Genomic DNA, 27,702 nt, shown 5'->3' on the forward strand with positions numbered 1-27,702 from the left:
GACAATTCTTGGGCTTCTTCACTCTCTTATTGAAAACTGAGGATCTCTGCTGTAACGTGACACTTCCTACAGCTCCCATAGGCTCTCAGAAGGCGGGAAAAAGCTGAATGATGTCTTTGATGAATGATTGTCCCTGCCTGAAAACATTAGCGCCTTTGGTAAGTGGTCGATCAGAGTACAATGAGACTGAGGCGCGTGCACGAGGCGACCCCATGTTTTTATTTTCTCTGTCTTTGAACTAAAACAGGGTTTCCCGGGTTGGAATATTATCGCTTTTTTTACGAGAAAAATGGCATAAAAATTGATTTTAAACAGCTTCGAAGTACGGTAATGGAATATTTTGATTTTTTTTTTGTCACGAAACGCGTCGGGCGCGTCACCCTTCGGATAGTGTCTTGAACGCACGAACAAAACAGAGGATATTTGAACATAACTATGGATTATTTTGAACCAAACCAACATTTGTTATTGAAGTAGAAGTCCTGGGAGTGCATTCTTACGAAGAACAGCAAAGGTAATCAAATTTTTCTTATAGTAATCTGACTTTGGTGAGGGCTAAACTTGGTGGGTGTCTAAATAGCTAGCCCGTGATGGCTGGGCTATCTACTCAGAATATTGCAAAATGTGCTTTCACCGAAAAGCTATTGTAAAATCGGACATAGCGATTGCATAAAGGAGTACTGTATCTATAATTCTTAAAATAATTGTTCTGTTTTTTGTGAACGTTTATCGTGAGTAATTTAGTAAATTCACCGGAAGTTTTTGCGGTGGGTATGCTAGTTCTGAACGTCACATGCTAATGTAAAAAGCTGTTTTTTGATATATGAACTTGATTGAACAAAACATGCATGTATAACATAATGTCCTAGGATTGTCATCTGATGAAGATCATCAAAGGTTAGTGCTGCATTTAGCTGTGGTTTGAGTTTATGTGACATTATATGCTAGCTTGAAAAATGGGTGTCTGATTATTTCTGGCTGGGTACTCTGCTGACATAATGTAATGTTTGCTTTCGTTGTAAAGCCTTTTTGAAATCGGACAGTGTGGTTAGATGAACGAGAGTCTTGTCTTTAAAATGGTGTAAAATAGTGATATGTTTGAAAAATTGAAGTAATAGCATTTCTAAGGTATTTGAATAAGGCGCCACGGGATTCCACTGGCTGTTGAGTAGGTGGGACGATTTCGTCCCACCTACCCTAGAGAGGCTAAGCGTAATTTCACAATTGATTTCAAAGATGTCCACAAGCACGGTCAGTTGACTCACATCATCCTGACGCCTGTCGGCAAGCCACAGTTCTATCATTAAACAAGAAATCAGGGGAGAGCGCGAACGCAGTCCCCCACTACCATAAATTATGCAATCGAGATTTCCACATTTGAGAAATTCGCAGGGGTCAGCACAGCCGGAGTGCAATGGCTGAGCCTCGCCCTGGGTGAACCGCCTTCTTGATCACGGTATCTCCCTTGCCAGGTAAGTATGATTTATAAATATCGGTGGAGGGCAACTCTTTCCAATGCCAACATTTTTGGCTGACGGTAACTACTTTGTGTTTCTGATAATATCACGTCACATCGACCGGCGTTAAATGCCGTTTAGGAATGCACTTGCAGACAGAGTGGTGAAAAAGTAGTTTATTTTGTTTACCAGATTATATCAGTGAACCACTACATTCCCATCATGCAACACTGTAGAAAAAATCCCCAATTACTTTTTAATATCTTATTAACCTGTCTGATATCACAAATGTATGCGATATGACGAAATACAATCACGTTCAGACACACACACACCACACACACACACACACACAGAGAGAGAGAGAGACAAATGCATGAAACCAATTGATTTATTATCAATAACATCTCACATTCTTTTGTGCTTTTGATTTACTCCATAAAAGACGGGTTCTAATTCCACCATGGAAAACACAGGGCCACCAGACACCAGTCCCGTTCCAGTCAGCAGCATTATTTCCTTTGATGATTTGAACAGGGCGAGGGAGCACAAAGCACACACAAGCTGCATTCAGTAACAATATTGTTATTTGTCTTCTAAATAAAGGAAGTATGTATGCTCCCTGACAACACAAAGAACTTTGATCGTATTAAACGGGCAGGGGAGGCTAACCCATAGAAGCTTGCATTAGTATGGGGGAAAAAAAATGTATGAAATGTATGGATAAGAGTGTCTGCTAAAAAGGAGTAAAATGTAAAAAGAAGAAATGTAGTGAATTCAGCATGAAATGCTCACTACAAGGCAGTGTTGCTGATGAAATGATGCAAGAGCACCCCCTAGTGGAGAAAAAGCTTACAGCACCTGGTATTCCCAGGCGGTCTCCCATCCAAGTACTAACCAGGCCCGACCCTGCTTAGCTTCCGAGATCAGACGAGATCGGGCGTATTCAGGCTGGTATGGCCGTAAGCCGTTAGACTAACTCATGGTACAGCATATAAAGTCAAAGTGAGTGTGATAAACAGACATCGCGTTTTCACCAATTACATAAGCAGCTTGAACTTTGGCTCACTCAAAAAACTGCAACTAATTACATATACTGTAGCCATCACTTTTTAGCACACATAGTTGGATGAAACACAAACTAACCTTGCTAACATTTCAAAGCAAGGGCATATTTTACACACAGCCTTGTGGGAAAAAACGGACAAATACAATCAATTCGGACAAATACATCATTAGCAACACTTTCCCATGCAGCTATCCTACTAGCCAGAATAAATACACAAAAGTTATGAATGTACAAAACCTATTACATTGCTCTGTGCTAAGGAGGAGCGCATGTAAGGACAATTTCATATTGTAAGCGCATGGGGCGCGCGTATGACACATCATGACGGGTAGGGGTCCAGAGCGGCTTCCCAACTATCTCTTGATTGAAGTACCAGTGTGGCATAAATACCATGCTGCATTTCGCAACATGATGTTTCCACAAAATGCCAACCATGTTTTGCTACAAACAGATGTTTCCCACCTTTTGATTAACCTGTTGGGGGTAGGGGGCAGTATTTGCACGGCCGGATAAAAAACGTACCCGATTCAATCTGGTTATTACTACTGCCCAGAAACTAGAATATGCATATAATTATTGGCTTTGGATAGAAAACACCCTAAAATTTCTACAACTGTTTGAATGGTGTCTGTGAGTATATAACAGAACTCATATGGCAGGCAAAAACCTGAGAAGATTCCTTACAGGAAGTGGCCTGTCTGACAATTTCTTGGGCTTCTTCACTCTCTTTATTGAAAACTGAGGATCTCTGCTGTAACGTGACACTTCCTACAGCTCCCATAGGCTCTCAGAAGGCGGGAAAAAGCTGAATGATGTCTTTGATGAATGATGTCCCTGCCTGAAAAACATTAGCGCCTTTGGTAAGTGGTCGATCAGAGTACAATGAGACTGAGGCGCGTGCACGAGGCGACCCCATGTTTTTATTTTCTCTGTCTTTGAACTAAAACAGGGTTTCCCGGGTTGGAATATTATCGCTTTTTTTACGAGAAAAAATGGCATAAAAATTGATTTTAAACAGCTTCGAAGTACGGTAATGGAATATTTTGATTTTTTTTGTCACGAAACGCGTCGGGCGCGTCACCCTTCGGATAGTGTCTTGAACGCACGAACAAAACAGAGGATATTTGAACATAACTATGGATTATTTTGAACCAAACCAACATTTGTTATTGAAGTAGAAGTCCTGGGAGTGCATTCTTACGAAGAACAGCAAAGGTAATCAAATTTTTCTTATAGTAAATCTGACTTTGGTGAGGGCTAAACTTGGTGGGTGTCTAAATAGCTAGCCCGTGATGGCTGGGCTATCTACTCAGAATATTGCAAAATGTGCTTTCACCGAAAAGCTATTGTAAAATCGGACATAGCGATTGCATAAAGGAGTACTGTATCTATAATTCTTAAATAATTGTTCTGTTTTTTGTGAACGTTTATCGTGAGTAATTTAGTAAATTCACCGGAAGTTTTTGCGGTGGGTATGCTAGTTCTGAACGTCACATGCTAATGTAAAAAGCTGTTTTTTGATATATGAACTTGATTGAACAAAACATGCATGTATAACATAATGTCCTAGGATTGTCATCTGATGAAGATCATCAAAGGTTAGTGCTGCATTTAGCTGTGGTTTGAGTTTATGTGACATTATATGCTAGCTTGAAAAATGGGTGTCTGATTATTTCTGGCTGGGTACTCTGCTGACATAATGTAATGTTTTGCTTTCGTTGTAAAGCCTTTTTGAAATCGGACAGTGTGGTTAGATGAACGAGAGTCTTGTCTTTAAAATGGTGTAAAATAGTGATATGTTTGAAAAATTGAAGTAATAGCATTTCTAAGGTATTTGAATAAGGCGCCACGGGATTCCACTGGCTGTTGAGTAGGTGGGACGATTTCGTCCCACCTACCCTAGAGAGGCTAAGCGTAATTTCACAATTGATTTCAAAGATGTCCACAAGCACGGTCAGTTGACTCACATCATCCTGACGCCTGTCGGCAAGCCACAGTTCTATCATTAAACAAAGAAATCAGGGGAGAGCGCGAACGCAGTCCCCCACTACCATAAATTATGCAATCGAGATTTCCACATTTGAGAAATTCGCAGGGGTCAGCACAGCCGGAGTGCAATGGCTGAGCCTCGCCCTGGGTGAACCGCCTTCTTGATCACGGTATCTCCCTTGCCAGGTAAGTATGATTTATAAATATCGGTGGAGGGCAACTCTTTCCAATGCCAACATTTTTGGCTGACGGTAACTACTTTGTGTTCTGATAATATCACGTCACATCGACCGGCGTTAAATGCCGTTTAGGAATGCACTTGCAGACAGAGTGGTGAAAAAGTAGTTTATTTTGTTTACCAGATTATATCAGTGAACCACTACATTCCCATCATGCAACACTGTAGAAAAAATCCCCAATTACTTTTTAATATCTTATTAACCTGTCTGATATCACAAATGTATGCGATATGACGAAATACAATCACGTTCAGACACACACACACACACACACACACACACAGAGAGAGAGAGAGACAAATGCATGAAACCAATTGATTTATTATCAATAACATCTCACATTCTTTTGTGCTTTTGATTTACTCCATAAAAGAAGGGTTCTAATTCCACCATGGAAAACACAGGGCCACCAGACACCAGTCCAGTTCCAGTCAGCAGCATTATTTCCTTTGATGATTTGAACAGGGCGAGGGAGCACAAAGCACACACAAGCTGCATTCAGTAACAATATTGTTATTTGTCTTCTAAATAAAGGAAGTATGTATGCTCCCTGACAACACAAAGAACTTTGATCGTATTAAACGGGCAGGGGAGGCTAACCCATAGAAGCTGCATTTAGTATGGGGGAAAAAAATGTATGAAATGTATGGATAAGAGTGTCTGCTAAAAAGGAGTAAAATGTAAAAAGAAAGAAATGTAGTGAATTCAGCATGAAATGCTCACTACAAGGCAGTGTTGCTGATGAAATGATGCAAGAGCACCCCCTAGTGGAGAAAAAGCTTACAGCACCTGGTATTCCCAGGCGGTCTCCCATCCAAGTACTAACCAGGCCCGACCCTGCTTAGCTTCCGAGATCAGACGAGATCGGGCGTATTCAGGCTGGTATGGCCGTAAGCCGTTAGACTAACTCATGGTACAGCATATAAAGTCAAAGTGAGTGTGATAAACAGACATCGCGTTTTCACCAATTACATAAGCAGCTTGAACTTTGGCTCACTCAAAAACTGCAACTAATTACATATACTGTAGCCATCACTTTTTAGCACACATAGTTGGATGAAACACAAACTAACCTTGCTAACATTTCAAAGCAAGGGCATATTTTACACACAGCCTTGTGGGAAAAAAACGGACAAATACAATCAATTCGGACAAATACATCATTAGCAACACTTTCCCATGCAGCTATCCTACTAGCCAGAATAAATACACAAAAGTTATGAATGTACAAAACCTATTACATTGCTCTGTGCTAAGGAGGAGCGCATGTAAGGACAATTTCATATTGTAAGCGCATGGGGCGCGCGTATGACACATCATGACGGGTAGGGGTCCAGAGCGGCTTCCCAACTATCTCTTGATTGAAGTACCAGTGTGGCATAAATACCATGCTGCATTTCGCAACATGATGTTTCCACAAAATGCCAACCATGTTTTGCTACAAACAGATGTTTCCCACCTTTTGATTAACCTGTTGGGGGTAGGGGGCAGTATTTGCACGGCCGGATAAAAAACGTACCCGATTCAATCTGGTTATTACTACTGCCCAGAAACTAGAATATGCATATAATTATTGGCTTTGGATAGAAAACACCCTAAAATTTCTACAACTGTTTGAATGGTGTCTGTGAGTATATAACAGAACTCATATGGCAGGCAAAAACCTGAGAAGATTCCTTACAGGAAGTGGCCTGTCTGACAATTTCTTGGGCTTCTTCACTCTCTTTATTGAAAACTGAGGATCTCTGCTGTAACGTGACACTTCCTACAGCTCCCATAGGCTCTCAGAAGGCGGGAAAAAAGCTGAATGATGTCTTTGATGAATGATGTCCCTGCCTGAAAAACATTAGCGCCTTTGGTAAGTGGTCGATCAGAGTACAATGAGACTGAGGCGCGTGCACGAGGCGACCCCATGTTTTTATTTTCTCTGTCTTTGAACTAAAACAGGGTTTCCCGGGTTGGAATATTATCGCTTTTTTTACGAGAAAAATGGCATAAAAATTGATTTTAAACAGCTTCGAAGTACGGTAATGGAATATTTTGATTTTTTTTGTCACGAAACGCGTCGGGCGCGTCACCCTTCGGATAGTGTCTTGAACGCACGAACAAAACAGAGGATATTTGAACATAACTATGGATTATTTTGAACCAAACCAACATTTGTTATTGAAGTAGAAGTCCTGGGAGTGCATTCTTACGAAGAACAGCAAAGGTAATCAAATTTTTCTTATAGTAAATCTGACTTTGGTGAGGGCTAAACTTGGTGGGTGTCTAAATAGCTAGCCCGTGATGGCTGGGCTATCTACTCAGAATATTGCAAAATGTGCTTTCACCGAAAAGCTATTGTAAAATCGGACATAGCGATTGCATAAAGGAGTACTGTATCTATAATTCTTAAAATAATTGTTCTGTTTTTTGTGAACGTTTATCGTGAGTAATTTAGTAAATTCACCGGAAGTTTTTGCGGTGGGTATGCTAGTTCTGAACGTCACATGCTAATGTAAAAAGCTGTTTTTTGATATATGAACTTGATTGAACAAAACATGCATGTATAACATAATGTCCTAGGATTGTCATCTGATGAAGATCATCAAAGGTTAGTGCTGCATTTAGCTGTGGTTTGAGTTTATGTGACATTATATGCTAGCTTGAAAAATGGGTGTCTGATTATTTCTGGCTGGGTACTCTGCTGACATAATGTAATGTTTTGCTTTCGTTGTAAAGCCTTTTTGAAATCGGACAGTGTGGTTAGATGAACGAGAGTCTTGTCTTTAAAATGGTGTAAAATAGTGATATGTTTGAAAAATTGAAGTAATAGCATTTCTAAGGTATTTGAATAAGGCGCCACGGGATTCCACTGGCTGTTGAGTAGGTGGGACGATTTCGTCCCACCTACCCTAGAGAGGCTAAGCGTAATTTCACAATTGATTTCAAAGATGTCCACAAGCACGGTCAGTTGACTCACATCATCCTGACGCCTGTCGGCAAGCCACAGTTCTATCATTAAACAAAGAAATCAGGGGAGAGCGCGAACGCAGTCCCCCACTACCATAAATTATGCAATCGAGATTTCCACATTTGAGAAATTCGCAGGGGTCAGCACAGCCGGAGTGCAATGGCTGAGCCTCGCCCTGGGTAAACCGCCTTCTTGATCACGGTATCTCCCTTGCCAGGTAAGTATGATTTATAAATATCGGTGGAGGGCAACTCTTTCCAATGCCAACATTTTTGGCTGACGGTAACTACTTTGTGTTCTGATAATATCACGTCACATCGACCGGCGTTAAATGCCGTTTAGGAATGCACTTGCAGACAGAGTGGTGAAAAAGTAGTTTATTTTGTTTACCAGATTATATCAGTGAACCACTACATTCCCATCATGCAACACTGTAGAAAAAATCCCCAATTACTTTTTAATATCTTATTAACCTGTCTGATATCACAAATGTATGCGATATGACGAAATACAATCACGTTCAGACACACACACACACACACACACACACACACAGAGAGAGAGAGAGACAAATGCATGAAACCAATTGATTTATTATCAATAACATCTCACATTCTTTTGTGCTTTTGATTTACTCCATAAAAGAAGGGTTCTAATTCCACCATGGAAAACACAGGGCCACCAGACACCAGTCCAGTTCCAGTCAGCAGCATTATTTCCTTTGATGATTTGAACAGGGCGAGGGAGCACAAAGCACACACAAGCTGCATTCAGTAACAATATTGTTATTTGTCTTCTAAATAAAGGAAGTATGTATGCTCCCTGACAACACAAAGAACTTTGATCGTATTAAACGGGCAGGGGAGGCTAACCCATAGAAGCTGCATTTAGTATGGGGGAAAAAATGTATGAAATGTATGGATAAGAGTGTCTGCTAAAAAGGAGTAAAATGTAAAAAGAAAGAAATGTAGTGAATTCAGCATGAAATGCTCACTACAAGGCAGTGTTGCTGATGAAATGATGCAAGAGCACCCCCTAGTGGAGAAAAAGCTTACAGCACCTGGTATTCCCAGGCGGTCTCCCATCCAAGTACTAACCAGGCCCGACCCTGCTTAGCTTCCGAGATCAGACGAGATCGGGCGTATTCAGGCTGGTATGGCCGTAAGCCGTTAGACTAACTCATGGTACAGCATATAAAGTCAAAGTGAGTGTGATAAACAGACATCGCGTTTTCACCAATTACATAAGCAGCTTGAACTTTGGCTCACTCAAAAACTGCAACTAATTACATATACTGTAGCCATCACTTTTTAGCACACATAGTTGGATGAAACACAAACTAACCTTGCTAACATTTCAAAGCAAGGGCATATTTTACACACAGCCTTGTGGGAAAAAACGGACAAATACAATCAATTCGGACAAATACATCATTAGCAACACTTTCCCATGCAGCTATCCTACTAGCCAGAATAAATACACAAAAGTTATGAATGTACAAAACCTATTACATTGCTCTGTGCTAAGGAGGAGCGCATGTAAGGACAATTTCATATTGTAAGCGCATGGGGCGCGCGTATGACACATCATGACGGGTAGGGGTCCAGAGCGGCTTCCCAACTATCTCTTGATTGAAGTACCAGTGTGGCATAAATACCATGCTGCATTTCGCAACATGATGTTTCCACAAAATGCCAACCATGTTTTGCTACAAACAGATGTTTCCCACCTTTTGATTAACCTGTTGGGGGTAGGGGGCAGTATTTGCACGGCCGGATAAAAAACGTACCCGATTCAATCTGGTTATTACTACTGCCCAGAAACTAGAATATGCATATAATTATTGGCTTTGGATAGAAAACACCCTAAAATTTCTACAACTGTTTGAATGGTGTCTGTGAGTATATAACAGAACTCATATGGCAGGCAAAAACCTGAGAAGATTCCTTACAGGAAGTGGCCTGTCTGACAATTTCTTGGGCTTCTTCACTCTCTTTATTGAAAACTGAGGATCTCTGCTGTAACGTGACACTTCCTACAGCTCCCATAGGCTCTCAGAAGGCGGGAAAAAGCTGAATGATGTCTTTGATGAATGATGTCCCTGCCTGAAAAACATTAGCGCCTTTGGTAAGTGGTCGATCAGAGTACAATGAGACTGAGGCGCGTGCACGAGGCGACCCCATGTTTTTATTTTCTCTGTCTTTGAACTAAAACAGGGTTTCCCGGGTTGGAATATTATCGCTTTTTTTACGAGAAAAATGGCATAAAAATTGATTTTAAACAGCTTCGAAGTACGGTAATGGAATATTTTGATTTTTTTTTGTCACGAAACGCGTCGGGCGCGTCACCCTTCGGATAGTGTCTTGAACGCACGAACAAAACAGAGGATATTTGAACATAACTATGGATTATTTTGAACCAAACCAACATTTGTTATTGAAGTAGAAGTCCTGGGAGTGCATTCTTACGAAGAACAGCAAAGGTAATCAAATTTTTCTTATAGTAAATCTGACTTTGGTGAGGGCTAAACTTGGTGGGTGTCTAAATAGCTAGCCCGTGATGGCTGGGCTATCTACTCAGAATATTGCAAAATGTGCTTTCACCGAAAAGCTATTGTAAAATCGGACATAGCGATTGCATAAAGGAGTACTGTATCTATAATTCTTAAAATAATTGTTCTGTTTTTTGTGAACGTTTATCGTGAGTAATTTAGTAAATTCACCGGAAGTTTTTGCGGTGGGTATGCTAGTTCTGAACGTCACATGCTAATGTAAAAAGCTGTTTTTTGATATATGAACTTGATTGAACAAAACATGCATGTATAACATAATGTCCTAGGATTGTCATCTGATGAAGATCATCAAAGGTTAGTGCTGCATTTAGCTGTGGTTTGAGTTTATGTGACATTATATGCTAGCTTGAAAAATGGGTGTCTGATTATTTCTGGCTGGGTACTCTGCTGACATAATGTAATGTTTTGCTTTCGTTGTAAAGCCTTTTTGAAATCGGACAGTGTGGTTAGATGAACGAGAGTCTTGTCTTTAAAATGGTGTAAAATAGTGATATGTTTGAAAAATTGAAGTAATAGCATTTCTAAGGTATTTGAATAAGGCGCCACGGGATTCCACTGGCTGTTGAGTAGGTGGGACGATTTCGTCCCACCTACCCTAGAGAGGCTAAGCGTAATTTCACAATTGATTTCAAAGATGTCCACAAGCACGGTCAGTTGACTCACATCATCCTGACGCCTGTCGGCAAGCCACAGTTCTATCATTAAACAAAGAAATCAGGGGAGAGCGCGAACGCAGTCCCCCACTACCATAAATTATGCAATCGAGATTTCCACATTTGAGAAATTCGCAGGGGTCAGCACAGCCGGAGTGCAATGGCTGAGCCTCGCCCTGGGTAAACCGCCTTCTTGATCACGGTATCTCCCTTGCCAGGTAAGTATGATTTATAAATATCGGTGGAGGGCAACTCTTTCCAATGCCAACATTTTTGGCTGACGGTAACTACTTTGTGTTCTGATAATATCACGTCACATCGACCGGCGTTAAATGCCGTTTAGGAATGCACTTGCAGACAGAGTGGTGAAAAAGTAGTTTATTTTGTTTACCAGATTATATCAGTGAACCACTACATTCCCATCATGCAACACTGTAGAAAAAATCCCCAATTACTTTTTAATATCTTATTAACCTGTCTGATATCACAAATGTATGCGATATGACGAAATACAATCACGTTCAGACACACACACACACACACACACACACACACAGAGAGAGAGAGAGACAAATGCATGAAACCAATTGATTTATTATCAATAACATCTCACATTCTTTTGTGCTTTTGATTTACTCCATAAAAGAAGGGTTCTAATTCCACCATGGAAAACACAGGGCCACCAGACACCAGTCCAGTTCCAGTCAGCAGCATTATTTCCTTTGATGATTTGAACAGGGCGAGGGAGCACAAAGCACACACAAGCTGCATTCAGTAACAATATTGTTATTTGTCTTCTAAATAAAGGAAGTATGTATGCTCCCTGACAACACAAAGAACTTTGATCGTATTAAACGGGCAGGGGAGGCTAACCCATAGAAGCTGCATTTAGTATGGGGGAAAAAAATGTATGAAATGTATGGATAAGAGTGTCTGCTAAAAAGGAGTAAAATGTAAAAAGAAAGAAATGTAGTGAATTCAGCATGAAATGCTCACTACAAGGCAGTGTTGCTGATGAAATGATGCAAGAGCACCCCCTAGTGGAGAAAAAGCTTACAGCACCTGGTATTCCCAGGCGGTCTCCCATCCAAGTACTAACCAGGCCCGACCCTGCTTAGCTTCCGAGATCAGACGAGATCGGGCGTATTCAGGCTGGTATGGCCGTAAGCCGTTAGACTAACTCATGGTACAGCATATAAAGTCAAAGTGAGTGTGATAAACAGACATCGCGTTTTCACCAATTACATAAGCAGCTTGAACTTTGGCTCACTCAAAAACTGCAACTAATTACATATACTGTAGCCATCACTTTTTAGCACACATAGTTGGATGAAACACAAACTAACCTTGCTAACATTTCAAAGCAAGGGCATATTTTACACACAGCCTTGTGGGAAAAAACGGACAAATACAATCAATTCGGACAAATACATCATTAGCAACACTTTCCCATGCAGCTATCCTACTAGCCAGAATAAATACACAAAAGTTATGAATGTACAAAACCTATTACATTGCTCTGTGCTAAGGAGGAGCGCATGTAAGGACAATTTCATATTGTAAGCGCATGGGGCGCGCGTATGACACATCATGACGGGTAGGGGTCCAGAGCGGCTTCCCAACTATCTCTTGATTGAAGTACCAGTGTGGCATAAATACCATGCTGCATTTCGCAACATGATGTTTCCACAAAATGCCAACCATGTTTTGCTACAAACAGATGTTTCCCACCTTTTGATTAACCTGTTGGGGGTAGGGGGCAGTATTTGCACGGCCGGATAAAAAACGTACCCGATTCAATCTGGTTATTACTACTGCCCAGAAACTAGAATATGCATATAATTATTGGCTTTGGATAGAAAACACCCTAAAATTTCTACAACTGTTTGAATGGTGTCTGTGAGTATATAACAGAACTCATATGGCAGGCAAAAACCTGAGAAGATTCCTTACAGGAAGTGGCCTGTCTGACAATTTCTTGGGCTTCTTCACTCTCTTTATTGAAAACTGAGGATCTCTGCTGTAACGTGACACTTCCTACAGCTCCCATAGGCTCTCAGAAGGCGGGAAAAAGCTGAATGATGTCTTTGATGAATGATGTCCCTGCCTGAAAAACATTAGCGCCTTTGGTAAGTGGTCGATCAGAGTACAATGAGACTGAGGCGCGTGCACGAGGCGACCCCATGTTTTTATTTTCTCTGTCTTTGAACTAAAACAGGGTTTCCCGGGTTGGAATATTATCGCTTTTTTTACGAGAAAAATGGCATAAAAATTGATTTTAAACAGCTTCGAAGTACGGTAATGGAATATTTTGATTTTTTTTTGTCACGAAACGCGTCGGGCGCGTCACCCTTCGGATAGTGTCTTGAACGCACGAACAAAACAGAGGATATTTGAACATAACTATGGATTATTTTGAACCAAACCAACATTTGTTATTGAAGTAGAAGTCCTGGGAGTGCATTCTTACGAAGAACAGCAAAGGTAATCAAATTTTTCTTATAGTAAATCTGACTTTGGTGAGGGCTAAACTTGGTGGGTGTCTAAATAGCTAGCCCGTGATGGCTGGGCTATCTACTCAGAATATTGCAAAATGTGCTTTCACCGAAAAGCTATTGTAAAATCGGACATAGCGATTGCATAAAGGAGTACTGTATCTATAATTCTTAAAATAATTGTTCTGTTTTTTGTGAACGTTTATCGTGAGTAATTTAGTAAATTCACCGGAAGTTTTTGCGGTGGGTATGCTAGTTCTGAACGTCACATGCTAATGTAAAAAGCTGTTTTTTGATATATGAACTTGATTGAACAAAACATGCATGTATAACATAATGTCCTAGGATTGTCATCTGATGAAGATCATCAAAGGTTAGTGCTGCATTTAGCTGTGGTTTGAGTTTATGTGACATTATATGCTAGCTTGAAAAATGGGTGTCTGATTATTTCTGGCTGGGTACTCTGCTGACATAATGTAATGTTTTGCTTTCGTTGTAAAGCCTTTTTGAAATCGGACAGTGTGGTTAGATGAACGAGAGTCTTGTCTTTAAAATGGTGTAAAATAGTGATATGTTTGAAAAATTGAAGTAATAGCATTTCTAAGGTATTTGAATAAGGCGCCACGGGATTCCACTGGCTGTTGAGTAGGTGGGACGATTTCGTCCCACCTACCCTAGAGAGGCTAAGCGTAATTTCACAATTGATTTCAAAGATGTCCACAAGCACGGTCAGTTGACTCACATCATCCTGACGCCTGTCGGCAAGCCACAGTTCTATCATTAAACAAAGAAATCAGGGGAGAGCGCGAACGCAGTCCCCCACTACCATAAATTATGCAATCGAGATTTCCACATTTGAGAAATTCGCAGGGGTCAGCACAGCCGGAGTGCAATGGCTGAGCCTCGCCCTGGGTGAACCGCCTTCTTGATCACGGTATCTCCCTTGCCAGGTAAGTATGATTTATAAATATTGGTGGAGGGCAACTCTTTCCAATGCCAACATTTTTGGCTGACGGTAACTACTTTGTGTTCTGATAATATCACGTCACATCGACCGGCGTTAAATGCCGTTTAGGAATGCACTTGCAGACAGAGTGGTGAAAAAGTAGTTTATTTTGTTTACCAGATTATATCAGTGAACCACTACATTCCCATCATGCAACACTGTAGAAAAAATCCCCAATTACTTTTTAATATCTTATTAACCTGTCTGATATCACAAATGTATGCGATATGACGAAATACAATCACGTTCAGACACACACACACACACACACACACACACACAGAGAGAGAGAGAGACAAATGCATGAAACCAATTGATTTATTATCAATAACATCTCACATTCTTTTGTGCTTTTGATTTACTCCATAAAAGAAGGGTTCTAATTCCACCATGGAAAACACAGGGCCACCAGACACCAGTCCAGTTCCAGTCAGCAGCATTATTTCCTTTGATGATTTGAACAGGGCGAGGGAGCACAAAGCACACACAAGCTGCATTCAGTAACAATATTGTTATTTGTCTTCTAAATAAAGGAAGTATGTATGCTCCCTGACAACACAAAGAACTTTGATCGTATTAAACGGGCAGGGGAGGCTAACCCATAGAAGCTGCATTTAGTATGGGGGAAAAAAATGTATGAAATGTATGGATAAGAGTGTCTGCTAAAAAGGAGTAAAATGTAAAAAGAAAGAAATGTAGTGAATTCAGCATGAAATGCTCACTACAAGGCAGTGTTGCTGATGAAATGATGCAAGAGCACCCCCTAGTGGAGAAAAAGCTTACAGCACCTGGTATTCCCAGGCGGTCTCCCATCCAAGTACTAACCAGGCCCGACCCTGCTTAGCTTCCGAGATCAGACGAGATCGGGCGTATTCAGGCTGGTATGGCCGTAAGCCGTTAGACTAACTCATGGTACAGCATATAAAGTCAAAGTGAGTGTGATAAACAGACATCGCGTTTTCACCAATTACATAAGCAGCTTGAACTTTGGCTCACTCAAAAACTGCAACTAATTACATATACTGTAGCCATCACTTTTTAGCACACATAGTTGGATGAAACACAAACTAACCTTGCTAACATTTCAAAGCAAGGGCATATTTTACACACAGCCTTGTGGGAAAAAACGGACAAATACAATCAATTCGGACAAATACATCATTAGCAACACTTTCCCATGCAGCTATCCTACTAGCCAGAATAAATACACAAAAGTTATGAATGTACAAAACCTATTACATTGCTCTGTGCTAAGGAGGAGCGCATGTAAGGACAATTTCATATTGTAAGCGCATGGGGCGCGCGTATGACACATCATGACGGGTAGGGGTCCAGAGCGGCTTCCCAACTATCTCTTGATTGAAGTACCAGTGTGGCATAAATACCATGCTGCATTTCGCAACATGATGTTTCCACAAAATGCCAACCATGTTTTGCTACAAACAGATGTTTCCCACCTTTTGATTAACCTGTTGGGGGTAGGGGGCAGTATTTGCACGGCCGGATAAAAAACGTACCCGATTCAATCTGGTTATTACTTCTGCCCAGAAACTAGAATATGCATATAATTATTGGCTTTGGATAGAAAACACCCTAAAATTTCTAAAACTGTTTGAATGGTGTCTGTGAGTATATAACAGAACTCATATGGCAGGCAAAAACCTGAGAAGATTCCTTACAGGAAGTGGCCTGTCTGACAATTTCTTGGGCTTCTTCACTCTCTTTATTGAAAACTGAGGATCTCTGCTGTAACGTGACACTTCCTACGGCTCCCATAGGCTCTCAGAAGGCGGGAAAAAGCTGAATGATGTCTTTGATGAATGATGTCCCTGCCTGAAAAACATTAGCGCCTTTGGTAAGTGGTTGATCACAGTATAATGAGACTGAGGCGCGTGCACGAGGCGACCCCATGTTTTTATTTTCTCTGTCTTTGAACTAAAACAGGGTTTCCCTGGTTGGAATATTATCGCTTTTTTTACGAGAAAAATGGCATAAAAATTGATTTTAAACAGCTTCGAAGTACGGTAATGGAATATTTAGATTTTTTTTGTCACGAAACGCGTCGGGCGCGTCACCCTTCGGATAGTGTCTTGAACGCACGAACAAAACAGAGGATATTTGAACATAACTATGGATTATTTTGAACCAAACCAACATTTGTTATTGAAGTAGAAGTCCTGGGAGTGCATTCTTACGAAGAACAGCAAAGGTAATCAAATTTTTCTTATAGTAAATCTGACTTTGGTGAGGGCTAAACTTGGTGGGTGTCTAAATAGCTAGCCCGTGATGGCTGGGCTATCTACTCAGAATATTGCAAAATGTGCTTTCACCGAAAAGCTATTGTAAAATCGGACATAGCGATTGCATAAAGGAGTACTGTATCTATAATTCTTAAAATAATTGTTCTGTTTTTTGTGAACGTTTATCGTGAGTAATTTAGTAAATTCACCGGAAGTTTTTGCGGTGGGTATGCTAGTTCTGAACGTCACATGCTAATGTAAAAAGCTGTTTTTTGATATATGAACTTGATTGAACAAAACATGCATGTATAACATAATGTCCTAGGATTGTCATCTGATGAAGATCATCAAAGGTTAGTGCTGCATTTAGCTGTGGTTTGAGTTTATGTGACATTATATGCTAGCTTGAAAAATGGGTGTCTGATTATTTCTGGCTGGGTACTCTGCTGACATAATGTAATGTTTTGCTTTCGTTGTAAAGCCTTTTTGAAATCGGACAGTGTGGTTAGATGAACGAGAGTCTTGTCTTTAAAATGGTGTAAAATAGTGATATGTTTGAAAAATTGAAGTAATAGCATTTCTAAGGTATTTGAATAAGGCGCCACGGGATTCCACTGGCTGTTGAGTAGGTGGGACGATTTCGTCCCACCTACCCTAGAGAGGCTAAGCGTAATTTCACAATTGATTTCAAAGATGTCCACAAGCACGGTCAGTTGACTCACATCATCCTGACGCCTGTCGGCAAGCCACAGTTCTATCATTAAACAAGAAATCAGGGGAGAGCGCGAACGCAGTCCCCCACTACCATAAATTATGCAATCGAGATTTCCACATTTGAGAAATTCGCAGGGGTCAGCACAGCCGGAGTGCAATGGCTGAGCCTCGCCCTGGGTGAACCGCCTTCTTGATCACGATATCTCCCTTGCCAGGTAAGTATGATTTATAAATATCGGTGGAGGGCAACTCTTTCCAATGCCAACATTTTTGGCAGCGGTAACTACTTTGTGTTCTGATAATATCACGTCACATCGACCGGCGTTAAATGCCGTTTAGGAATGCACTTGCAGACAGAGTGGTGAAAAAGTAGTTTATTTTGTTTACCAGATTATATCAGTGAACCACTACATTCCCATCATGCAACACTGTAGAAAAAATCACCAATTACTTTTTAATATCTTATTAACCTGTCTGATATCACAAATGTATGCGATATGACGAAATACAATCACGTTCAGACACACACACACACACACACACACACACACACACACACACAGAGAGAGAGAGAGAGAGACAAATGCATGAAACCAATTGATTTATTATCAATAACATCTCACATTCTTTTGTGCTTTTGATTTACTCCATAAAAGAAGGGTTCTAATTCCACCATGGAAAACACAGGGCCACCAGACACCAGTCCAGTTCCAGTCAGCAGCATTATTTCCTTTGATGATTTGAACAGGGCGAGGGAGCACAAAGCACACACAAGCTGCATTCAGTAACAATATTGTTATTTGTCTTCTAAATAAAGGAAGTATGTATGCTCCCTGACAACACAAAGAACTTTGATCGTATTAAACGGGCAGGGGAGGCTAACCCATAGAAGCTGCATTTAGTATGGGGGGAAAAAATGTATGAAATGTATGGATAAGAGTGTCTGCTAAAAAGGAGTAAAATGTAAAAAGAAAGAAATGTAGTGAATTCAGCATGAAATGCTCACTACAAGGCAGTGTTGCTGATGAAATGATGCAAGAGCACCCCCTAGTGGAGAAAAAGCTTACAGCACCTGGTATTCCCAGGCGGTCTCCCATCCAAGTACTAACCAGGCCCGACCCTGCTTAGCTTCCGAGATCAGACGAGATCGGGCGTATTCAGGCTGGTATGGCCGTAAGCCGTCAGACTAACTCATGGTACAGCATATAAAGTCAAAGTGAGTGTGATAAACAGACATCGCGTTTTCACCAATTACATAAGCAGCTTGAACTTTGGCTCACTCAAAAACTGCAACTAATTACATATACTGTAGCCATCACTTTTTAGCACACATAGTTGGATGAAACACAAACTAACCTTGCTAACATTTCAAAGCAATGGCATATTTTACACACAGCCTTGTGGGAAAAAACGGACAAATACAATCAATTCGGACAAATACATCATTAGCAACACTTTCCCATGCAGCTATCCTACTAGCCAGAATAAATACACAAAAGTTATGAATGTACAAAACCTATTACATTGCTCTGTGCTAAGGAGGAGCGCATGTAAGGACAATTTCATATTGTAAGCGCATGGGGTGCGCGTATGACACATCATGACGGGTAGGGATCCAGAGCGGCTTCCCAACTATCACTTGATTGAAGTACCAGTGTGGCATAAATACCATGCTGCATTTCGCAACATGATGTTTCCACAAAATGCCAACCATGTTTTGCTACAAACAGATGTTTCCCACCTTTTGATTAACCTGTTGGGGGTAGGGGGCAGTATTTGCACGGCCGGATAAAAAACGTACCCGATTCAATCTGGTTATTACTACTGCCCAGAAACTAGAATATGCATATAATTATTGGCTTTGGATAGAAAACACCCTAAAATTTCTAAAACTGTTTGAATGGTGTCTGTGAGTATATAACAGAACTCATATGGCAGGCAAAAACCTGAGAAGATTCCTTACAGGAAGTGGCCTGTCTGACAATTTCTTGGGCTTCTTCACTCTCTTTATTGAAAACTGAGGATCTCTGCTGTAACGTGACACTTCCTACGGCTCCCATAGGCTCTCAGAAGGCGGGAAAAAGCTGAATGATGTCTTTGATGAATGATGTCCCTGCCTGAAAAACATTAGCGCCTTTGGTAAGTGGTTGATCACAGTATAATGAGACTGAGGCGCGTGCACGAGGCGACCCCATGTTTTTATTTTCTCTGTCTTTGAACTAAAACAGGGTTTCCCTGGTTGGAATATTACCCGTCATGATGTGTCATACGCGCGCCCCATGCGCTTACAATATGAAATTGTCCTTACATGCGCTCCTCCTTAGCACAGAGCAATGTAATAGGTTTTGTACATTCATAACTTTTGTGTATTTATTCTGGCTAGTAGGATAGCTGCATGGGAAAGTGTTGCTAATGATGTATTTGTCCGAATTGATTGTATTTGTCCGTTTTTTCCCACAAGGCTGTGTGTAAAATATGCCATTGCTTTGAAATGTTAGCAAGGTTAGTTTGTGTTTCATCCAACTATGTGTGCTAAAAAGTGATGGCTACAGTATATGTAATTAGTTGCAGTTTTTGAGTGAGCCAAAGTTCAAGCTGCTTATGTAATTGGTGAAAACGCGATGTCTGTTTATCACACTCACTTTGACTTTATATGCTGTACCATGAGTTAGTCTGACGGCTTACGGCCATACCAGCCTGAATACGCCCGATCTCGTCTGATCTCGGAAGCTAAGCAGGGTCGGGCCTGGTTAGTACTTGGATGGGAGACCGCCTGGGAATACCAGGTGCTGTAAGCTTTTTCTCCACTAGGGGGTGCTCTTGCATCATTTCATCAGCAACACTGCCTTGTAGTGAGCATTTCATGCTGAATTCACTACATTTCTTTCTTTTTACATTTTACTCCTTTTTAGCAGACACTCTTATCCATACATTTCATACATTTTTTCCCCCCATACTAAATGCAGCTTCTATGGGTTAGCCTCCCCTGCCCGTTTAATACGATCAAAGTTCTTTGTGTTGTCAGGGAGCATACATACTTCCTTTATTTAGAAGACAAATAACAATATTGTTACTGAATGCAGCTTGTGTGTGCTTTGTGCTCCCTCGCCCTGTTCAAATCATCAAAGGAAATAATGCTGCTGACTGGAACTGGACTGGTGTCTGGTGGCCCTGTGTTTTCCATGGTGGAATTAGAACCCTTCTTTTATGGAGTAAATCAAAAGCACAAAAGAATGTGAGATGTTATTGATAATAAATCAATTGGTTTCATGCATTTGTCTCTCTCTCTCTCTCTGTGTGTGTGTGTGTGTGTGTGTGTGTGTGTGTGTGTGTCTGAACGTGATTGTATTTCGTCATATCGCATACATTTGTGATATCAGACAGGTTAATAAGATATTAAAAAGTAATTGGGGATTTTTTCTACAGTGTTGCATGATGGGAATGTAGTGGTTCACTGATATAATCTGGTAAACAAAATAAACTACTTTTTCACCACTCTGTCTGCAAGTGCATTCCTAAACGGCATTTAACGCCGGTCGATGTGACGTGATATTATCAGAACACAAAGTAGTTACCGTCAGCCAAAAATGTTGGCATTGGAAAGAGTTGCCCTCCACCGATATTTATAAATCATACTTACCTGGCAAGGGAGATACCGTGATCAAGAAGGCGGTTTCACCCAGGGCGAGGCTCAGCCATTGCACTCCGGCTGTGCTGACCCCTGCGAATTTCTCAAATGTGGAAATCTCGATTGCATAATTTATGGTAGTGGGGGACTGCGTTCGCGCTCTCCCCTGATTTCTTGTTTAATGATAGAACTGTGGCTTGCCGACAGGCGTCAGGATGATGTGAGTCAACTGACCGTGCTTGTGGACATCTTTGAAATCAATTGTGAAATTACGCTTAGCCTCTCTAGGGTAGGTGGGACGAAATCGTCCCACCTACTCAACAGCCAGTGGAATCCCGTGGCGCCTTATTCAAATACCTTAGAAATGCTATTACTTCAATTTTTCAAACATATCACTATTTTACACCATTTTAAAGACAAGACTCTCGTTCATCTAACCACACTGTCCGATTTCAAAAAGGCTTTACAACGAAAGCAAAACATTACATTATGTCAGCAGAGTACCCAGCCAGAAATAATCAGACACCCATTTTTCAAGCTAGCATATAATGTCACATAAACTCAAACCACAGCTAAATGCAGCACTAACCTTTGATGATCTTCATCAGATGACAATCCTAGGACATTATGTTATACATGCATGTTTTGTTCAATCAAGTTCATATATCAAAAAACAGCTTTTTACATTAGCATGTGACGTTCAGAACTAGCATACCCACCGCAAAAACTTCCGGTGAATTTACTAAATTACTCACGATAAACGTTCACAAAAAACAGAACAATTATTTTAAGAATTATAGATACAGTACTCCTTTATGCAATCGCTATGTCCGATTTTACAATAGCTTTTCGGTGAAAGCACATTTTGCAATATTCTGAGTAGATAGCCCAGCCATCACGGGCTAGCTATTTAGACACCCACCAAGTTTAGCCCTCACCAAAGTCAGATTTACTATAAGAAAAATTTGATTACCTTTGCTGTTCTTCGTAAGAATGCACTCCCAGGACTTCTACTTCAATAACAAATGTTGGTTTGGTTCAAAATAATCCATAGTTATGTTCAAATATCCTCTGTTTTGTTCGTGCGTTCAAGACACTATCCGAAGGGTGACGCGCCCGACGCGTTTCGTGACAAAAAAAATCTAAATATTCCATTACCGTACTTCGAAGCGGTTTAAAATCAATTTTTATGCCATTTTTCTCGTAAAAAAAGCGATAATATTCCAACCCGGGAAACCCTGTTTTAGTTCAAAGACAGAGAAAATAAAAACATGGGGTCGCCTCGTGCACGCGCCTCAGTCTCATTATACTCTGATCGACCACTTACCAAAGGCGCTAATGTTTTTCAGGCAGGGACATCATTCATCAAAGACATCATTCAGCTTTTTCCCGCCTTCTGAGAGCCTATGGGAGCCTGTAGGAAGTGTCACGTTACAGCAGAGATCCTCAGTTTTCAATAAAGAGAGTGAAGAAGCCCAAGAAATTGTCAGACAGGCCACTTCCTGTAAGGAATCTTCTCAGGTTTTTGCCTGCCATATGAGTTCTGTTATATACTCACAGACACCATTCAAACAGTTGTAGAAATTTTAGGGTGTTTTCTATCCAAAGCCAATAATTATATGCATATTCTAGTTTCTGGGCAGTAGTAATAACCAGATTGAATCGGGTACGTTTTTTATCCGGCCGTGCAAATACTGCCCCCTACCCCCAACAGGTTAATCAAAAGGTGGGAAACATCTGTTTGTAGCAAAACATGGTTGGCATTTTGTGGAAACATCATGTTGCGAAATGCAGCATGGTATTTATGCCACACTGGTACTTCAATCAAGAGATAGTTGGGAAGCCGCTCTGGACCCCTACCCGTCATGATGTGTCATACGCGCGCCCCATGCGCTTACAATATGAAATTGTCCTTACATGCGCTCCTCCTTAGCACAGAGCAATGTAATAGGTTTTGTACATTCATAACTTTTGTGTATTTATTCTGGCTAGTAGGATAGCTGCATGGGAAAGTGTTGCTAATGATGTATTTGTCCGAATTGATTGTATTTGTCCGTTTTTTCCCACAAGGCTGTGTGTAAAATATGCCCTTGCTTTGAAATGTTAGCAAGGTTAGTTTGTGTTTCATCCAACTATGTGTGCTAAAAAGTGATGGCTACAGTATATGTAATTAGTTGCAGTTTTTGAGTGAGCCAAAGTTCAAGCTGCTTATGTAATTGGTGAAAACGCGATGTCTGTTTATCACACTCACTTTGACTTTATATGCTGTACCATGAGTTAGTCTAACGGCTTACGGCCATACCAGCCTGAATACGCCCGATCTCGTCTGATCTCGGAAGCTAAGCAGGGTCGGGCCTGGTTAGTACTTGGATGGGAGACCGCCTGGGAATACCAGGTGCTGTAAGCTTTTTCTCCACTAGGGGTGCTCTTGCATCATTTCATCAGCAACACTGCCTTGTAGTGAGCATTTCATGCTGAATTCACTACATTTCTTTCTTTTTACATTTTACTCCTTTTTAGCAGACACTCTTATCCATACATTTCATACATTTTTTTCCCCCATACTAAATGCAGCTTCTATGGGTTAGCCTCCCCTGCCCGTTTAATACGATCAAAGTTCTTTGTGTTGTCAGGGAGCATACATACTTCCTTTATTTAGAAGACAAATAACAATATTGTTACTGAATGCAGCTTGTGTGTGCTTTGTGCTCCCTCGCCCTGTTCAAATCATCAAAGGAAATAATGCTGCTGACTGGAACTGGACTGGTGTCTGGTGGCCCTGTGTTTTCCATGGTGGAATTAGAACCCTTCTTTTATGGAGTAAATCAAAAGCACAAAAGAATGTGAGATGTTATTGATAATAAATCAATTGGTTTCATGCATTTGTCTCTCTCTCTCTCTGTGTGTGTGTGTGTGTGTGTGTGTGTGTGTCTGAACGTGATTGTATTTCGTCATATCGCATACATTTGTGATATCAGACAGGTTAATAAGATATTAAAAAGTAATTGGGGATTTTTTCTACAGTGTTGCATGATGGGAATGTAGTGGTTCACTGATATAATCTGGTAAACAAAATAAACTACTTTTTCACCACTCTGTCTGCAAGTGCATTCCTAAACGGCATTTAACGCCGGTCGATGTGACGTGATATTATCAGAACACAAAGTAGTTACCGTCAGCCAAAAATGTTGGCATTGGAAAGAGTTGCCCTCCACCGATATTTATAAATCATACTTACCTGGCAAGGGAGATACCGTGATCAAGAAGGCGGTTCACCCAGGGCGAGGCTCAGCCATTGCACTCCGGCTGTGCTGACCCCTGCGAATTTCTCAAATGTGGAAATCTCGATTGCATAATTTATGGTAGTGGGGGACTGCGTTCGCGCTCTCCCCTGATTTCTTTGTTTAATGATAGAACTGTGGCTTGCCGACAGGCGTCAGGATGATGTGAGTCAACTGACCGTGCTTGTGGACATCTTTGAAATCAATTGTGAAATTACGCTTAGCCTCTCTAGGGTAGGTGGGACGAAATCGTCCCACCTACTCAACAGCCAGTGGAATCCCGTGGCGCCTTATTCAAATACCTTAGAAATGCTATTACTTCAATTTTTCAAACATATCACTATTTTACACCATTTTAAAGACAAGACTCTCGTTCATCTAACCACACTGTCCGATTTCAAAAAGGCTTTACAACGAAAGCAAAACATTACATTATGTCAGCAGAGTACCCAGCCAGAAATAATCAGACACCCATTTTTCAAGCTAGCATATAATGTCACATAAACTCAAACCACAGCTAAATGCAGCACTAACCTTTGATGATCTTCATCAGATGACAATCCTAGGACATTATGTTATACATGCATGTTTTGTTCAATCAAGTTCATATATCAAAAAACAGCTTTTTACATTAGCATGTGACGTTCAGAACTAGCATACCCACCGCAAAAACTTCCGGTGAATTTACTAAATTACTCACGATAAACGTTCACAAAAAACAGAACAATTATTTTAAGAATTATAGATACAGTACTCCTTTATGCAATCGCTATGTCCGATTTTACAATAGCTTTTCGGTGAAAGCACATTTTGCAATATTCTGAGTAGATAGCCCAGCCATCACGGGCTAGCTATTTAGACACCCACCAAGTTTAGCCCTCACCAAAGTCAGATTTACTATAAGAAAAATTTGATTACCTTTGCTGTTCTTCGTAAGAATGCACTCCCAGGACTTCTACTTCAATAACAAATGTTGGTTTGGTTCAAAATAATCCATAGTTATGTTCAAATATCCTCTGTTTTGTTCGTGCGTTCAAGACACTATCCGAAGGGTGACGCGCCCGACGCGTTTCGTGACAAAAAAAATCAAAATATTCCATTACCGTACTTCGAAGCTGTTTAAAATCAATTTTTATGCCATTTTTCTCGTAAAAAAAGCGATAATATTCCAACCCGGGAAACCCTGTTTTAGTTCAAAGACAGAGAAAATAAAAACATGGGGTCGCCTCGTGCACGCGCCTCAGTCTCATTGTACTCTGATCGACCACTTACCAAAGGCGCTAATGTTTTTCAGGCAGGGACATCATTCATCAAAGACATCATTCAGCTTTTTCCCGCCTTCTGAGAGCCTATGGGAGCTGTAGGAAGTGTCACGTTACAGCAGAGATCCTCAGTTTTCAATAAAGAGAGTGAAGAAGCCCAAGAAATTGTCAGACAGGCCACTTCCTGTAAGGAATCTTCTCAGGTTTTTGCCTGCCATATGAGTTCTGTTATATACTCACAGACACCATTCAAACAGTTGTAGAAATTTTAGGGTGTTTTCTATCCAAAGCCAATAATTATATGCATATTCTAGTTTCTGGGCAGTAGTAATAACCAGATTGAATCGGGTACGTTTTTTATCCGGCCGTGCAAATACTGCCCCCTACCCCCAACAGGTTAATCAAAAGGTGGGAAACATCTGTTTGTAGCAAAACATGGTTGGCATTTTGTGGAAACATCATGTTGCGAAATGCAGCATGGTATTTATGCCACACTGGTACTTCAATCAAGAGATAGTTGGGAAGCCGCTCTGGACCCCTACCCGTCATGATGTGTCATACGCGCGCCCCATGCGCTTACAATATGAAATTGTCCTTACATGCGCTCCTCCTTAGCACAGAGCAATGTAATAGGTTTTGTACATTCATAACTTTTGTGTATTTATTCTGGCTAGTAGGATAGCTGCATGGGAAAGTGTTGCTAATGATGTATTTGTCCGAATTGATTGTATTTGTCCGTTTTTTCCCACAAGGCTGTGTGTAAAATATGCCCTTGCTTTGAAATGTTAGCAAGGTTAGTTTGTGTTTCATCCAACTATGTGTGCTAAAAAGTGATGGCTACAGTATATGTAATTAGTTGCAGTTTTTGAGTGAGCCAAAGTTCAAGCTGCTTATGTAATTGGTGAAAACGCGATGTCTGTTTATCACACTCACTTTGACTTTATATGCTGTACCATGAGTTAGTCTAACGGCTTACGGCCATACCAGCCTGAATACGCCCGATCTCGTCTGATCTCGGAAGCTAAGCAGGGTCGGGCCTGGTTAGTACTTGGATGGGAGACCGCCTGGGAATACCAGGTGCTGTAAGCTTTTTCTCCACTAGGGGGTGCTCTTGCATCATTTCATCAGCAACACTGCCTTGTAGTGAGCATTTCATGCTGAATTCACTACATTTCTTTCTTTTTACATTTTACTCCTTTTTAGCAGACACTCTTATCCATACATTTCATACATTTTTTTCCCCCATACTAAATGCAGCTTCTATGGGTTAGCCTCCCCTGCCCGTTTAATACGATCAAAGTTCTTTGTGTTGTCAGGGAGCATACATACTTCCTTTATTTAGAAGACAAATAACAATATTGTTACTGAATGCAGCTTGTGTGTGCTTTGTGCTCCCTCGCCCTGTTCAAATCATCAAAGGAAATAATGCTGCTGACTGGAACTGGACTGGTGTCTGGTGGCCCTGTGTTTTCCATGGTGGAATTAGAACCCTTCTTTTATGGAGTAAATCAAAAGCACAAAAGAATGTGAGATGTTATTGATAATAAATCAATTGGTTTCATGCATTTGTCTCTCTCTCTCTCTGTGTGTGTGTGTGTGTGTGTGTGTGTGTGTCTGAACGTGATTGTATTTCGTCATATCGCATACATTTGTGATATCAGACAGGTTAATAAGATATTAAAAAGTAATTGGGGATTTTTTCTACAGTGTTGCATGATGGGAATGTAGTGGTTCACTGATATAATCTGGTAAACAAAATAAACTACTTTTTCACCACTCTGTCTGCAAGTGCATTCCTAAACGGCATTTAACGCCGGTCGATGTGACGTGATATTATCAGAACACAAAGTAGTTACCGTCAGCCAAAAATGTTGGCATTGGAAAGAGTTGCCCTCCACCGATATTTATAAATCATACTTACCTGGCAAGGGAGATACCGTGATCAAGAAGGCGGTTCACCCAGGGCGAGGCTCAGCCATTGCACTCCGGCTGTGCTGACCCCTGCGAATTTCTCAAATGTGGAAATCTCGATTGCATAATTTATGGTAGTGGGGGACTGCGTTCGCGCTCTCCCCTGATTTCTTTGTTTAATGATAGAACTGTGGCTTGCCGACAGGCGTCAGGATGATGTGAGTCAACTG

The 27,702-nt window shown here is 40.9% G+C and overlaps 18 non-coding genes across 18 annotated transcripts; 6 read left to right on the plus strand and 12 right to left on the minus strand.

Annotated features, from left to right (window-relative positions):
- Positions 1-1,316: 1,316 nt before the first annotated feature.
- On the minus strand, positions 1,317-1,480 carry LOC115161713 (U1 spliceosomal RNA). Its single transcript, XR_003869403.1, has one exon. It is a non-coding gene; the product is annotated as a U1 spliceosomal RNA (small nuclear RNA).
- Positions 1,481-2,306: 826 nt separating this feature from the next.
- Positions 2,307-2,425, minus strand: LOC115161581 (5S ribosomal RNA). Its single transcript, XR_003869296.1, has one exon. It is a non-coding gene; the product is annotated as a 5S ribosomal RNA (ribosomal RNA).
- A 2,120-nt stretch (positions 2,426-4,545) lies between these two features.
- Positions 4,546-4,709, minus strand: LOC115161714 (U1 spliceosomal RNA). The gene has a single exon (XR_003869404.1). It is a non-coding gene; the product is annotated as a U1 spliceosomal RNA (small nuclear RNA).
- Positions 4,710-5,531: 822 nt separating this feature from the next.
- On the minus strand, positions 5,532-5,650 carry LOC115161592 (5S ribosomal RNA). The gene has a single exon (XR_003869302.1). It is a non-coding gene; the product is annotated as a 5S ribosomal RNA (ribosomal RNA).
- A 2,121-nt stretch (positions 5,651-7,771) lies between these two features.
- On the minus strand, positions 7,772-7,935 carry LOC115161718 (U1 spliceosomal RNA). Its single transcript, XR_003869408.1, has one exon. It is a non-coding gene; the product is annotated as a U1 spliceosomal RNA (small nuclear RNA).
- Positions 7,936-8,758: 823 nt separating this feature from the next.
- LOC115161604 (5S ribosomal RNA) lies at positions 8,759-8,877 on the minus strand. The gene has a single exon (XR_003869308.1). It is a non-coding gene; the product is annotated as a 5S ribosomal RNA (ribosomal RNA).
- A 2,120-nt stretch (positions 8,878-10,997) lies between these two features.
- On the minus strand, positions 10,998-11,161 carry LOC115161719 (U1 spliceosomal RNA). Its single transcript, XR_003869409.1, has one exon. It is a non-coding gene; the product is annotated as a U1 spliceosomal RNA (small nuclear RNA).
- Positions 11,162-11,985: 824 nt separating this feature from the next.
- LOC115161615 (5S ribosomal RNA) lies at positions 11,986-12,104 on the minus strand. Its single transcript, XR_003869312.1, has one exon. It is a non-coding gene; the product is annotated as a 5S ribosomal RNA (ribosomal RNA).
- A 2,120-nt stretch (positions 12,105-14,224) lies between these two features.
- On the minus strand, positions 14,225-14,388 carry LOC115161715 (U1 spliceosomal RNA). The gene has a single exon (XR_003869405.1). It is a non-coding gene; the product is annotated as a U1 spliceosomal RNA (small nuclear RNA).
- An 824-nt stretch (positions 14,389-15,212) lies between these two features.
- LOC115161626 (5S ribosomal RNA) lies at positions 15,213-15,331 on the minus strand. The gene has a single exon (XR_003869323.1). It is a non-coding gene; the product is annotated as a 5S ribosomal RNA (ribosomal RNA).
- Positions 15,332-17,449: 2,118 nt separating this feature from the next.
- LOC115161722 (U1 spliceosomal RNA) lies at positions 17,450-17,613 on the minus strand. The gene has a single exon (XR_003869412.1). It is a non-coding gene; the product is annotated as a U1 spliceosomal RNA (small nuclear RNA).
- Positions 17,614-18,450: 837 nt separating this feature from the next.
- LOC115161637 (5S ribosomal RNA) lies at positions 18,451-18,569 on the minus strand. Its single transcript, XR_003869334.1, has one exon. It is a non-coding gene; the product is annotated as a 5S ribosomal RNA (ribosomal RNA).
- A 1,500-nt stretch (positions 18,570-20,069) lies between these two features.
- LOC115161648 (5S ribosomal RNA) lies at positions 20,070-20,188 on the plus strand. Its single transcript, XR_003869345.1, has one exon. It is a non-coding gene; the product is annotated as a 5S ribosomal RNA (ribosomal RNA).
- An 834-nt stretch (positions 20,189-21,022) lies between these two features.
- LOC115161724 (U1 spliceosomal RNA) lies at positions 21,023-21,187 on the plus strand. Its single transcript, XR_003869414.1, has one exon. It is a non-coding gene; the product is annotated as a U1 spliceosomal RNA (small nuclear RNA).
- Positions 21,188-23,306: 2,119 nt separating this feature from the next.
- LOC115161661 (5S ribosomal RNA) lies at positions 23,307-23,425 on the plus strand. The gene has a single exon (XR_003869357.1). It is a non-coding gene; the product is annotated as a 5S ribosomal RNA (ribosomal RNA).
- Positions 23,426-24,248: 823 nt separating this feature from the next.
- LOC115161716 (U1 spliceosomal RNA) lies at positions 24,249-24,412 on the plus strand. Its single transcript, XR_003869406.1, has one exon. It is a non-coding gene; the product is annotated as a U1 spliceosomal RNA (small nuclear RNA).
- A 2,119-nt stretch (positions 24,413-26,531) lies between these two features.
- Positions 26,532-26,650, plus strand: LOC115161674 (5S ribosomal RNA). Its single transcript, XR_003869368.1, has one exon. It is a non-coding gene; the product is annotated as a 5S ribosomal RNA (ribosomal RNA).
- Positions 26,651-27,474: 824 nt separating this feature from the next.
- Positions 27,475-27,638, plus strand: LOC115161717 (U1 spliceosomal RNA). The gene has a single exon (XR_003869407.1). It is a non-coding gene; the product is annotated as a U1 spliceosomal RNA (small nuclear RNA).
- Positions 27,639-27,702: the final 64 nt, after the last annotated feature.

The sequence above is a fragment of the Salmo trutta genome, chromosome 24 (assembly GCF_901001165.1).
Source record: "Salmo trutta chromosome 24, fSalTru1.1, whole genome shotgun sequence".
NCBI lineage: Eukaryota > Metazoa > Chordata > Actinopteri > Salmoniformes > Salmonidae > Salmo > Salmo trutta.